Raw genomic sequence first — 13,277 nt, 5'->3', positions numbered from 1 at the left:
AAAATCTTATTCTCACATCCTTTTTACTCTCTCTCTCTCTATATATATATATATATATATATATGTAGAGTTTATGCGAGAACCACCTTTATTGCGAAAATCACGAGAACCAATGTGAACGCAACAAAATAAACCCACTACACCACCCAAAACCTAAAAAAAAACCTAATCCCCCACCCCCCCCCAAAAAAAAAATACCCTTACGCCCTCCCCTCAAGCTAAATGCTAAAAACTAAACCATAAAGCTGAAACCCCACAAAAAACGTAAAAAAAACCCAACCCCCCCCCCCCCCCCCACCCCAAAAAAAAAAAAAAAAAAAAAACCTAAACTCCATACCCAAGATAAATGCTAAAAACTAAACCATAAAGCTAAACTCTCCAACAATCTAAAAAAACTTGTGTTTACATTGTTTCTCGCAATAAAGGGTGGTTCCTAACGGATTTTTCTCCTATATATAAGAAAGGGTTATCTTGAGACCGCTAAATTTTGCGAGAACCGTGAGAACGAATGGAAAAACCAATTAAAACCATTTTTTAATACAAAGCTCATTGTAATTAAGATACAACATCAAAAAAAAAAAAGAATTTACAAAATCAAATAATTCATTTATCCTCTCAAAATCACGTTTATTAAATTTTTTACACATGCGTAAATTTTCTTTATGGGAAATTGGCCTGTAATAATCCCACCTAGACCTTATTGGCCATTAATAATCCCACCTCAGAATATTTCCCTGACCAGTCCCACCTTTCACCTATTTTTCCTACAATGGTCCCCCGTCAAAAAAACTTAACGGAGTTAAGCTTTTTTCCAAATTACAAACAGATTTTTTAGGGCTTTTGATTAGAACGACGATACGAGTCCATTGATGTAAAACTTGCCTCGAAACGGTGCTCCAAACGATGAAAACGGCGCTTCAATTCGGGTGTTTAAATTTCCAATTAACCAAAATCAAGTCACTTGGAGTACCGTTTCGAGGCAAGTTTTACATCAATGAACTCGTATCGTCGTTCCGATCAAAAGCCCTAAAAAATCTGTTTGTAATTTGGAAAAAAGCTTAACTCCGTTAAGTTTTTTTTAACGGGGGACCATTGTAGGAAAAATAGGTGAAAGGTGGGACTGGTGGGGGAATATTCTGAGGTCGTATTATTAATGGCCAATAAGATCTAGGTGGGATTATTACAGGCCAATTCCCCTTTCTTTATTTACGAATTCACATAAATTTAAAGGTGTAAATTAAATTTCTAATATTGTATTCGAATAATAATGTTAAGTGTAAAAGAAATTTTGAATTTGAATTGTTTTGACCAAGTTCTCGTGGTTTTTAATTCGTTCTCACAATATATATATATATATATATATATATATATATATATATATATATATATATATATATATATATGTGTGTGTGTGTGTGTGTGTGTGTGTGTGTAAAGAGATAGAGGGAAGAGGCGTGTGAGTATTAACACTCTTTCAAAAACCATAGTTTATAATAATCACAATTTAAATAGAAGGTTTGATTATCTATCATTATTAAATACGTATATTATTTTAATACTTATCAGTTAAAAAATATACACAATTTGCTTAGGTTTACTGACAATTTACTTAGGAAAACCTAAATTAAGATTAGGATCAAATACAAAGGAAAAATAAATAAGAAACGTAAGAAGGATTTTGGTCTATTGATCTAAGATTTTGAGGGTTGAGATTAGTTTTAAAGAAAAGAAGATAATGAAAGGGTATAAAAGGAATCCTACATTTATTTATTTTCTCTCTCCACATGCAAGGCATATATCAATTCAAAACGTCCATAATTTTTTCATACGACATTTAAAAAAATCACCATAATAACAAGCGTTTTTTATCTTTAATATGAGTATGATATTAATATGCAAAATAAAATAAAAAAGTTCATTTTTACTGGGTTTTTTTGCATCGTGTTAAAAGTTCAGATCATTGTCTATTTTAACTGTGTTTGTTCATTACGTTTTTACTAGGACTTCTATACATTGTGTTATTATCAAAACTTATAACACAATGTTAATTTGGGTTCAGTGTCACACCCCCAAAATCCACCCGCGGAGTACCACCGCTTGGGAGCGTGACTGACCAGGATCAAGCCATCAATCATATCAAACATAGCATTTAATAATAAAAGCAATTAATGTAACTCATCATGATATGACTGATGTTTCAAAACCAAACATTGTTTAAGTAGCGGAAGCATAGTAATGTAAACTCAAAATAGTTATAAGTTCTCGTATCGATCATGATCCACATCCCACAACGACCTGCTCCTCCCTGTGCAAGCTCCATAATGTACCTATGGTCCTGCAAGGCATGCAGCAAATAATCAACAAACTAGTTGAGCGAGTTCACAGTAAGTTCATAGTATAGTGTGCATGTTTAACTAGTGGGGGTTTCCCAGACTAGTGTGTACTAAAGGTGGGGGCTTCCCAAACCTTGTGTTCATATTACTGGTGGGGGCTTCCCATACCTGGTGTTCATATTACTGGTGGGGGCTTCCCATGTTTATCCTGGCTAATGAGGGCTTCTCATTAACGGTACTTACTAGACTAACTTTCGACCATGTGTTCTTCTTTACCGAGAACAGGAAAACGTATAGGGTCACGTAGGCTTTACGTGACGTGCCCTTCCCCGAGGACAGTGGTACGCGTGGGGGCTACGTAGGCTTTACGCAGCGTGGCCTTCCGACCTGGAAGCCAGTAGATGGTATTGGGTTACGTAGGCTTTACGTAACGTGTCTTCCCGACCCGGGAGACAAATGGTAATTACTGGGTTACGTAGGCTTTACGTAACGTGTCCTGACTATCCTGAGGACGATGGTCTATAGTCTAGAGAATGCGTAAGTACAAGTAATCATTCCATATTCAACATATCCACCCAATTCCCAACCCGGGAATCCCATGCCTTGGCTGTGTGAACTCACCTTGGTTTGCTCGGCAGATACACAAAAGAGTACAGGTAGCAAGTAAATGGTCAACCACGTCCTATCATGGTTATTATGCAAGTCAGGTTCGTATATAGCACGTTTGTATCACGTATGGTATCGAGTATGATCATGGCAATTCACATAACGTATCAGCAGTTCATATCAAGTAACGAGTCCAAGTAGTCGGCCCAATTAACGTAAGCAGTCCAACAAGCAACTATGTAAACAAGTCCAACAACATAACAGTCATAGGATTGGGCCCGTGACAGTGTAGGCCCAAAACAGTGTACGTGCAAAGAAGGTCTCGAGTCGCAACCAGCGATCTCGAGTCGCAACCGGTGGTCTCGGTTCATCATGGCCCGGTTACGAGTCACAGCCGGAGATTACGAGTCGCAACAGGAGGTTGCGAGTCGCAACTGGTGATCTCGACTCATCATGGTCTGGTTACGAGTCGCAACGGGACTCGCAACCGTGGTCTCGGCTTGTGCTGTTTGTGGTCTCGAGTGGGGTTCCGACTCGCAGTCTGAGTCGCAACCGTGTGTGTAACTGGTTTCCATAATTCCTGTAACAATCATCCCGTGATTCTAGCAAACAACTTAGGCAGTTTCACAATTCAGATCAAACCTAGTGATTAGCAGATTTCTATATCATATTCAACGTGTTCATCTTTAAACAATTGCATAACAGTATCAAGTATAAACAATCGGATCATAATCAAACATATAGCAATCGGTTGGTTTTTAAATCTTGCAGCCCTATCATGCATCCTAACCGATTAACACATACTCGGACCGATTAGTAATTAAGAACTAAACATCATCATACAATCCGGTTATAATCCAGCATATCAACACATATTACCGAAAGCAATACATAGATCTTATTTGATTTACTAGCATAATCAACATACTAACCGGTTACAAGAATATTATTATCAACATACAAACAATAACACACAACCAATAACATAATCACTAACCGGATTAAAGAAGGAAAAAGGGTGATTCCGAGTAGGGGTGATCTTGCCGTCGAGTTCCAAGCGACCGAGAGAGAGAAAGAGTCTAGGGTTGTGTGTGTGTGGGGGTGTTTGTAACAAATGAGAAAAGGATCAAGTCCCTAAATGTTTACACGGTACAAGGGGGTGGGCCGAGCCTAACTCGGCTGCCTAATGGATCCGATTTCAAAGTGTGGCCCAAACGGGCTTGTGTGACCGGTTTGAATAGTTTGGGCTCGTGCAACACATAACATACATACGCACATAACAAATGTTCATTTAAAATCATATAATTCAGTTCTCATAAGCACGTAACGTTACATCAAAGCAAGTCTAAAGTTCGAGTTGTCACATTATCCCCAACTAATTGGAAATTTCGTCCCGAAATTTGGTATGCACTCACTGAGGAAGCTAGGTAAGTTATAACGTTCACTGGTTTTCCTGGGGTGTCACATCCTCCCCCGTTGATCTGGAATTTCGTCCCGAAATTCCGAAGTAGTAGCTTCAGTCTCAGTAGTGGTTGCATTGTTCCCGAATAACTGGGGGTACTTTTCTGTCATCCTGTCTTCGCGTTCCCAGGTGTACTCTGGACCACGTTTGGAGTTCCAACGAACTCGTACAAGAGGGATTCTCTTGTGTTTGAGGACCTTCACATCCCGGTCCGTGATTTCTACTGGTTCCTCGACGAACTGCAACCGCTCGTCGATAGTGAGTTCCTTGAAAGGAATGATGAGGTTTTCATCAGATAGGCACTTCTTTAAGTTCGATACATGAAAGACATTGTGAACTGCCCCGAGTTCAGCTGGTAGGTTCAACTTGTAGGCTACCTTGCCAATCTTTTCGATAATTTCGAATGGTCCGACATACCGCGGATTCAGTTTGCCCCGTTTGCCAAAACGAACCACACCCTTCCAGGGTGAAACTTTCAATAAAACCCGGTCCCCGACCTCAAATTCCAATGGCTTTCTACGCTTGTCCGCGTAGGCTTTCTGACGGTCGCGTGCTGCCGCCATGCGTTGTCTTATTTGTGCAATCTTTTCTGTGGCGTCCACTACAATCTCTGGACCCGTAATTTGACTATCCCCCACCTCTGCCCAACAGAGAGGTGACCGGCATTTACGCCCGTACAATGCCTCGAATGGAGCGGCTTGAATGCTGGTGTGATAACTGTTATTATACGAGAACTCCACCAAAGGGAGATGCTTTTCCCAGCCGTTGCCGAAATCTATAACGCATGCCCTAAACATGTCTTCAAGAGTTTGAATCGTTCGCTCAGACTGCCCATCCGTCTGAGGATGATATGCTGTGCTCATGTCTAATCGTGAGCCGAAAGATTTGTGCATCGCTTGCCAAAGTTCTGACGTGAATCGTGCGTCGCGATCCGAAATGATGGACGTGGGCACCCCGTGCCTCGAGACAACTTCTTTGAGGTATACGTCTGCGAGAGTGGAGAACTTATCCGTTTCCTTTATAGGTAGGAAGTGTGCAGACTTGGTGAGTCGATCCACGATCACCCATATCGTATCGTTCCCACGCTGGGATCTAGGTAGGCCTGTAACGAAATCCATGGAAATTTCTTCCCATTTCCATTGTGGTATCTTAGGCTGCTGAAGTAGACCAGCTGGTTTCTGATATTCAACCTTGACTCTCGCACAGGTCAAACATTTTCCAACGTATGTAGCGATGTGGGCCTTCATGCTAGGCCACCAATAAGTAGTGCTGATGTCGTGGTACATTTTATCTGACCCTAGATGTACCGAGTAGCGAGACTTGTGAGCTTCATCCATTACAAGTTCGCGTAAACCGCCATAGAGAGGGACCCAAATCCGGCCCGTTACATAGTAGGCGCCGTCTTCCCTTTGTTCCATTAGTTGTCGTGAGCCGCGTAAGGCTTCAGCCTTGACGTTTTCGGGCTTCAATGCTTCTACCTGAGCATTTCGTATCTGTGCAGGAAGGCTAGACTGAATCGTAAGCTGTAGCGCTCGCACGCGCTTCGGTAAGGTGTCCTTTCGACTAAGGGCATCAGCCACAACATTGGCTTTGCCTGGATGATACTTGATAGCGCATTCGTAATCGTTAAGTAACTCGACCCACCTTCGTTGACGCATATTCAAATCCTTCTGCTTAAGGATATGCTCGAGACTCCTGTGATCGGTGTAAATCGTGCACCTGGTACCGTACAGGTAATGTCGCCATATCTTAAGCGCGAAAACAACAGCTCCCAGCTCTAGATCGTGCGTCGTGTAGTTACGTTCATGAACCTTGAGTTGACGAGAGGCGTAAGCAATAACCTTGTCACGCTGCATCAACACACATCCAAGTCCCCGAATGGATGCATCACAATATACCACGAAGTCATCTGTGCCCTCTGGCAAAGAGAGAATAGGTGCACTGCAAAGCCTATCCTTTAGGTGCTGAAAAGCAGTCTCCTGGGGCTCTCCCCAGCGATAGGTAACACCCTTCTGTGTCAGTAGCGTCAGCGGCTGAGCAATCTTCGAAAAGTCTCTAATAAACCGTCTGTAGTAACCCGCCAAACCCAAGAATTGATGTATTTCCGTTGGCGTACGCGGTGCAGGCCAGTTTCTGATCGAATCTACCTTGGATGGATCGACATGGATCCCATCCCTGTTTACCACATGGCCTAAGAAGTGGACTTCACGAAGCCAGAAGTCGCATTTAGAAAGCTTGGCGTACAACTGTTCCTTCCGAAGAAGTTCCAATATCAGGCGAAGATGTTGCTCGTGTTCCTCCCGACTCTTGGAGTAAATCAGAATGTCGTCGATGAAAACAATGACGAACTTGTCGAGATAGGGTTTGCACACCCTGTTCATAAGATCCATAAATACAGCAGGCGCGTTCGTTAACCCAAACGGCATGATGAGAAACTCGTAGTGGCCATAACGAGTTCTGAATGCAGTCTTGGAGACGTCCTCATCCCGGACTCTCAGCTGATGGTACCCCGACCTCAAGTCTATCTTCGAATAGTAGCACGACCCTTGCAACTGGTCGGATAAGTCGTCGATGCGCGGAAGAGGATAACGGTTCTTCACCGTTACCTTGTTGAGTTCACGGTAGTCGATACACATCCTGAACGTACCGTCTTTCTTTTTCACGAAAAGCACTGGAGCTCCCCAAGGCGAAGAGCTTGGACGTATGAAACCCTTTTCCAAGAGTTCTTGCAGTTGCTTTGACAGTTCCTCCAATTCTGATGGTGCTAGACGATATGGTGCGCGAGCTATGGGCGCTGCTCCTGGAGCGAGCTCGATTTGAAATTCGACCTGACGATGAGGCGGTAAGCCAGGTAAGTCTTCAGGAAACACCTGAGGGTAATCACATACAATTGGAATATCCTCCAATTTCTTTTCCCTTGCTGATGCGTCTGTAACGAGTGCCAGAATGGCAGTGTGCCCTTTTCGTAAGCATTTCTGAGCCTTCAAGAAAGAGATGATGCCAACCACAGCACCACTCTTGTCGCCTTGAACTTCAAGAGGTTCCTGACCCGAACGAGGAATGCGAATTATCTTCTCGCTGCATAAAATTTCTGCCTGGTGTTGGGATAACCAATCCATCCCAATCACGACGTCGAAACTACCCAAAACTATGGGAATGAGATCAATAGAGAAGGCTTGGCCAGCAAGGATAAGATTACAACCCTGAACTACGTGCGTGGCTTCTAGACTTTTACCGTTAGCTAACTCTACTACATGTTTGGTGGGTAAAAGTGTTGGTGCACGTTTTAGCAGTTGACACATTTTCACAGACATATAGCTTGTATCCGCACCCGAATCAAACAAAACAGTAACGTAAATATTGTCGAGGAGAAACTTACCCATAACTACGTTGGGATCGTTCACTGCGTCACCTCGACCTAGTACGAATGCACGACCACGAGCTTCATTGCCGTTGTTGTTGTTGTTCCCACCGTTGTTGTTTCCGTTGCCCTGATTATTGTTGTTGTTGCGGTTCTGGTTCAACTGAGGGCAATCGCGTTTGAAGTGACCTTCAGCCCCACACTGGAAACATCCCCGGTTTCCACGCTGTGGCTGCTGTTGCTGCTGCTGGTTCTGTGGAGCTGGTTGCTGAGGCTGCTGATTCTGATTCGCAGGACGAGGGCTCCTACAGTCTTTGGCCTCGTGGCCCATCTTAAGACACCTTTGACAACGACCCTTGTTACACGGGCCGTGGTGATGCCTGTTGCAGTTGTGGCACCTAGGTTGACTACCCTGATATCTCCTCTGTCTGTGACTACCAGAGGATTGCTGACTAGGACTCTGATAGTGGTCAATCTTCTGCTGCTGAGCTTGTGGCTGAACAGATGCTGAACCTTTACTAGAATCTCCATCCCATTTTCTTTTACTATCGCCAGATGTAGCAGGAGTAACTGAGGTGGTGACGTTAGCAGTAGCATTAACACGCTTGGGCAGTTTATTCTGATCCACTGCCTGATCGGTGATACGGTGAGCGAGACGCTGGATTTCCTGGATGTTGTCAAGATTAGCCGAAGTAACATGGCTCTGGATCTCTGGCGCCAATCCCTTGAGATACATCTTAATGCGCTTGTATGGAGGGTCCACCATAGTTGGGCACAACACGGCCAGCTCATTCGACCGTTTAGTATACGCTTCGATTTCTGATCCAACCATTTTCAGGTTATACAGCTCGTCTTCCAGCTTGTGAATATCTTCACGTGTACAATATTCACGCTTGATGAGTTCCTTGAAATCGTTCCATGGGGTGGCGTTAGCAGCTGCCAACCCTAAGATCTGGACTTGTGCGTTCCACCAAGTCAGTGCTATCCCCTCCAAAGTGTCGGTGGCAAACTTGACCTTGCGAGCCTCAGGGCACTCGCACATTTCGAATACTGATTCTAGCTTCTCGAACCAGTGGAGGAGTCCAACCGCTCCTTCTGTGCCGCTGAAAGAGTTTGGACGACAGTCCATGAAGTTCTTGAATGTGCAGACAGGCTGCTGCGCGTGTTGACCTATTGTGTACGAATAGGACGAGAGTTAAATACGAGAGTTATTGTAGGATCTAAAGATCCTAGTGTGTGCCTATACTGCAGGATATACTACCTGCTTGAGCTGCTGCAACTGCCGCAGCAACTTGAGCTTGAACGAGAGCCTCTAGCTGGGCTTGTGTCATGTTGATTCGTCCAGACATGATCTTCATTGTAACAAGTAGCATAGGTATGAATGTTTCGCGAATAGGGCGATGACAGAAAAGTGTAAGCACGTAGGGTTTCTCATGCTATAGTATCATGTGTATCTAAACGTAATGCGAGCAAAGTTCTAAACAGTTCTATCAAACAGGCAATAAACATAAACCTTATTACCTAAAATGTCGAGTCTTGCACGTGGAGCGAAGCGTCGTTGTGGATCGTTGAGAGTACTGTTCTGGTTATAGTCCGGTTTTAATAAAAACGTTTTCCCATATTAAAACCAAGTTCTCTATAACCAATGGCTCTGATACCAATCTGTCACACCCCCAAAATCCACCCGCGGAGTACCACCGCTTGGGAGCGTGACTGACCAGGATCAAGCCATCAATCATATCAAACATAGCATTTAATAATAAAAGCAATTAATGTAACTCATCATGATATGACTGATGTTTCAAAACCAAACATTGTTTAAGTAGCGGAAGCATAGTAATGTAAACTCAAAATAGTTATAAGTTCTCGTATCGATCATGATCCACATCCCACAACGACCTGCTCCTCCCTGTGCAAGCTCCATAATGTACCTATGGTCCTGCAAGGCATGCAGCAAATAATCAACAAACTAGTTGAGCGAGTTCACAGTAAGTTCATAGTATAGTGTGCATGTTTAACTAGTGGGGGTTTCCCAGACTAGTGTGTACTAAAGGTGGGGGCTTCCCAAACCTTGTGTTCATATTACTGGTGGGGGCTTCCCATACCTTGTGTTCATATTACTGGTGGGGGCTTCCCATGTTTATCCTGGCTAATGAGGGCTTCTCATTAACGGTACTTACTAGACTAACTTCCGACCATGTGTTCTTCTTTACCGAGAACAGGAAAACGTACAGGGTCACGTAGGCTTTACGTGACGTGCCCTTCCCCGAGGACAGTGGTACGCGTGGGGGCTACGTAGGCTTTACGCAGCGTGGCCTTCCGACCTGGAAGCCAGTAGATGGTATTGGGTTACGTAGGCTTTACGTAATGTGTCTTCCCGACCCGGGAGACAAATGGTAATTACTGGGTTACGTAGGCTTTACGTAACGTGTCCTGACTATCCTGAGGACGATGGTCTATAGTCTAGAGAATGCGTAAGTACAAGTAATCATTCCATATTCAACATATCCACCCAATTCCCAACCCGGGAATCCCATGCCTTGGCTGTGTGAACTCACCTTGGTTTGCTCGGCAGATACACAAAAGAGTACAGGTAGCAAGTAAATGGTCAACCACGTCCTATCATGGTTATTATGCAAGTCAGGTTCGTATATAGCACGTTTGTATCACGTATGGTATCGAGTATGATCATGGCAATTCACATAACGTATCAGCAGTTCATATCAAGTAACGAGTCCAAGTAGTCGGCCCAATTAACGTAAGCAGTCCAACAAGCAACTATGTAAACAAGTCCAACAACATAACAGTCATAGGATTGGGCCCGTGACAGTGTAGGCCCAAAACAGTGTACGTGCAAAGAAGGTCTCGAGTCGCAACCAGCGATCTCGAGTCGCAACCGGTGGTCTCGGTTCATCATGGCCCGGTTACGAGTCACAGCCGGAGATTACGAGTCGCAACAGGAGGTTGCGAGTCGCAACTGGTGATCTCGACTCATCATGGTCTGGTTACGAGTCGCAACAGGACTCGCAACCGTGGTCTCGGCTTGTGCTGTTTGTGGTCTTGAGTGGGGTTCCGACTCGCAGTCTGAGTCGCAACCGTGTGTGTAACTGGTTTCCATAATTCCTGTAACAATCATCCCGTGATTCTAGCAAACAACTTAGGCAGTTTCACAATTCAGATCAAACCTAGTGATTAGCAGATTTCTATATCATATTCAACGTGTTCATCTTTAAACAATTGCATAACAGTATCAAGTATAAACAATCGGATCATAATCAAACATATAGCAATCGGTTGGTTTTTAAATCTTGTAGCCCTATCATGCATCCTAACCGATTAACACATACTCGGACCGATTAGTAATTAAGAACTAAACATCATCATACAATCCGGTTATAATCCAGCATATCAACACATATTACCGAAAGCAATACATAGATCTTATTTGATTTACTAGCATAATCAACATACTAACCGGTTACAAGAATATTATTATCAACATACAAACAATAACACACAACCAATAACATAATCACTAACCGGATTAAAGAAGGAAAAAGGGTGATTCCGAGTAGGGGTGATCTTGCCGTCGAGTTCCAAGCGACCGAGAGAGAGAAAGAGTCTAGGGTTGTGTGTGTGTGGGGGTGTTTGTAACAAATGAGAAAAGGATCAAGTCCCTAAATGTTTACACGGTACAAGGGGGTGGGCCGAGCCCAACTCGGCTGCCTAATGGATCCGATTTCAAAGTGTGGCCCAAACGGGCTTGTGTGACCGGTTTGAATAGTTTGGGCTCGTGCAACACATAACATACATACGCACATAACAAATGTTCATTTAAAATCATATAATTCAGTTCTCATAAGCACGTAACGTTACATCAAAGCAAGTCTAAAGTTCGAGTTGTCACATTCAGGCCACTGCATTTTTATCAAAACTTAAAACACAATTTATGACACAATAAAGATGGTTATATATTCGGTTACTCTATATATTGTGTTATAGGTTCTGGTCATTGTGTTTATTCTGCTATCCATTGTGTTTTAGTCTGTTGTTCATTGTGTATTAGTATGTTGTCTATTGTGTTTTAGTGTGTTGTCCATTGTGTTTTTTATTTGCTCTCACTAATTGTGTCTTTTATCTGTCGTCATCAATTGTGTTTTTAGTTTACTTTCCATTGTGTTTTTAGTTTCATACTCATTGTGTTTTACGTTATGTCAATTGTATCTTTTTATCTATTGTTATCGATTGTGTTTTTGGTCTACTTTCTATTATGTTTTTAGTCTAATACTCATTGTGTTTTACATTATGTTCATTGTGTCATTTATCTGTTGTTATTGATTGTGTTTTTAGTCTATTTACCATTGTGTTTTTATTTGATACTCATTGTGTTTTATGTTATGTCCATTGTGTAATACGCAACTGGGTTTTCTCATTGTGTTTTACGTTATGTCCATTGTGTAATACGCAACTGGGTTTTCAATTTTTTTTTCTAAATATAATAATATGGTACTCATATTAAAGATAAAAAGACGCTCGATTTTATGGTATAATTTTTTTTAAAAACAAATGAAGTATAAAAAAGTTATGGACAATTAAAAAATAGGGGGGGAAATAGCATGTGACTTGCATGTGCATAATATTTTTATTCTATTTTACAAAATTACCCTTTCCACTTGATTTCTTTTGGGACACTTGTCACTCTATAATGGCTTCTTACATTTCTTATGTTTATACTTCTTTTTTGTACATATTACCAAGTTATGTCATGTTTTCAACAAGAAGAAAATACATTATTTTTGGGAGATAAAAATATATTTTCCTAGTATATATTTAGAAGACATATGATTTTTGAGAAAAATATATATTTTCTTGGGAATACATTATTTTTGACAAATAAGTTATACATATTTTCTAAAGTGAGACTTGAAAATATATTGTTTTAGAAATATATTATTTAGAGAATACAAAATACGAGACTACGAAAGTACATGTATAAAATACCCCCATCCTTGGGAAGAAAAATACGAAATTAAATATTTGAGAAGTATTAATACAAAATATTGATTAAACAATTATTCCCAAAATTAAATATAATTTAAAGTTAAAATAATTATTATTTTAACAAATAATTATAAGTTGGAATAACATAAGAAACGCAACTCGAAAACGTTAAACTCTAAGCCAAAGCACGGCTCGTTCGTCTAATAGACGTTAGTACACTGTAGGTAGTCGTGTTTGCTGCGGAGATTTGAGTTGCTAGTTCTGAAAACGCAATACTGTGAGTTCATGTCCCCCTTTTCTTTAAACTGTTTTGTTTATTAACTTCAGGGGTGAAATACATGTTACAAAAGGGATTACATACGAATACTATTGGTATGATTAGCCTAGGAAAGAACCATAGATCATGTGATTGGGTAGGCTGATACTTGGGACCATTAATCCTCGTATCAGGACCGAGGGGCATGAGTGATAGATCTATTTAAGTGTAGCGAGCCAACACCCATGAGGACCAGGG

Source organism: Helianthus annuus, chromosome 4 (genome assembly GCF_002127325.2).
Source record: "Helianthus annuus cultivar XRQ/B chromosome 4, HanXRQr2.0-SUNRISE, whole genome shotgun sequence".
Taxonomy (NCBI): domain Eukaryota; kingdom Viridiplantae; phylum Streptophyta; class Magnoliopsida; order Asterales; family Asteraceae; genus Helianthus; species Helianthus annuus.
The sequence above is the reverse complement of the archived record's forward strand: the minus strand, read 5'-3'. Positions refer to the sequence as shown.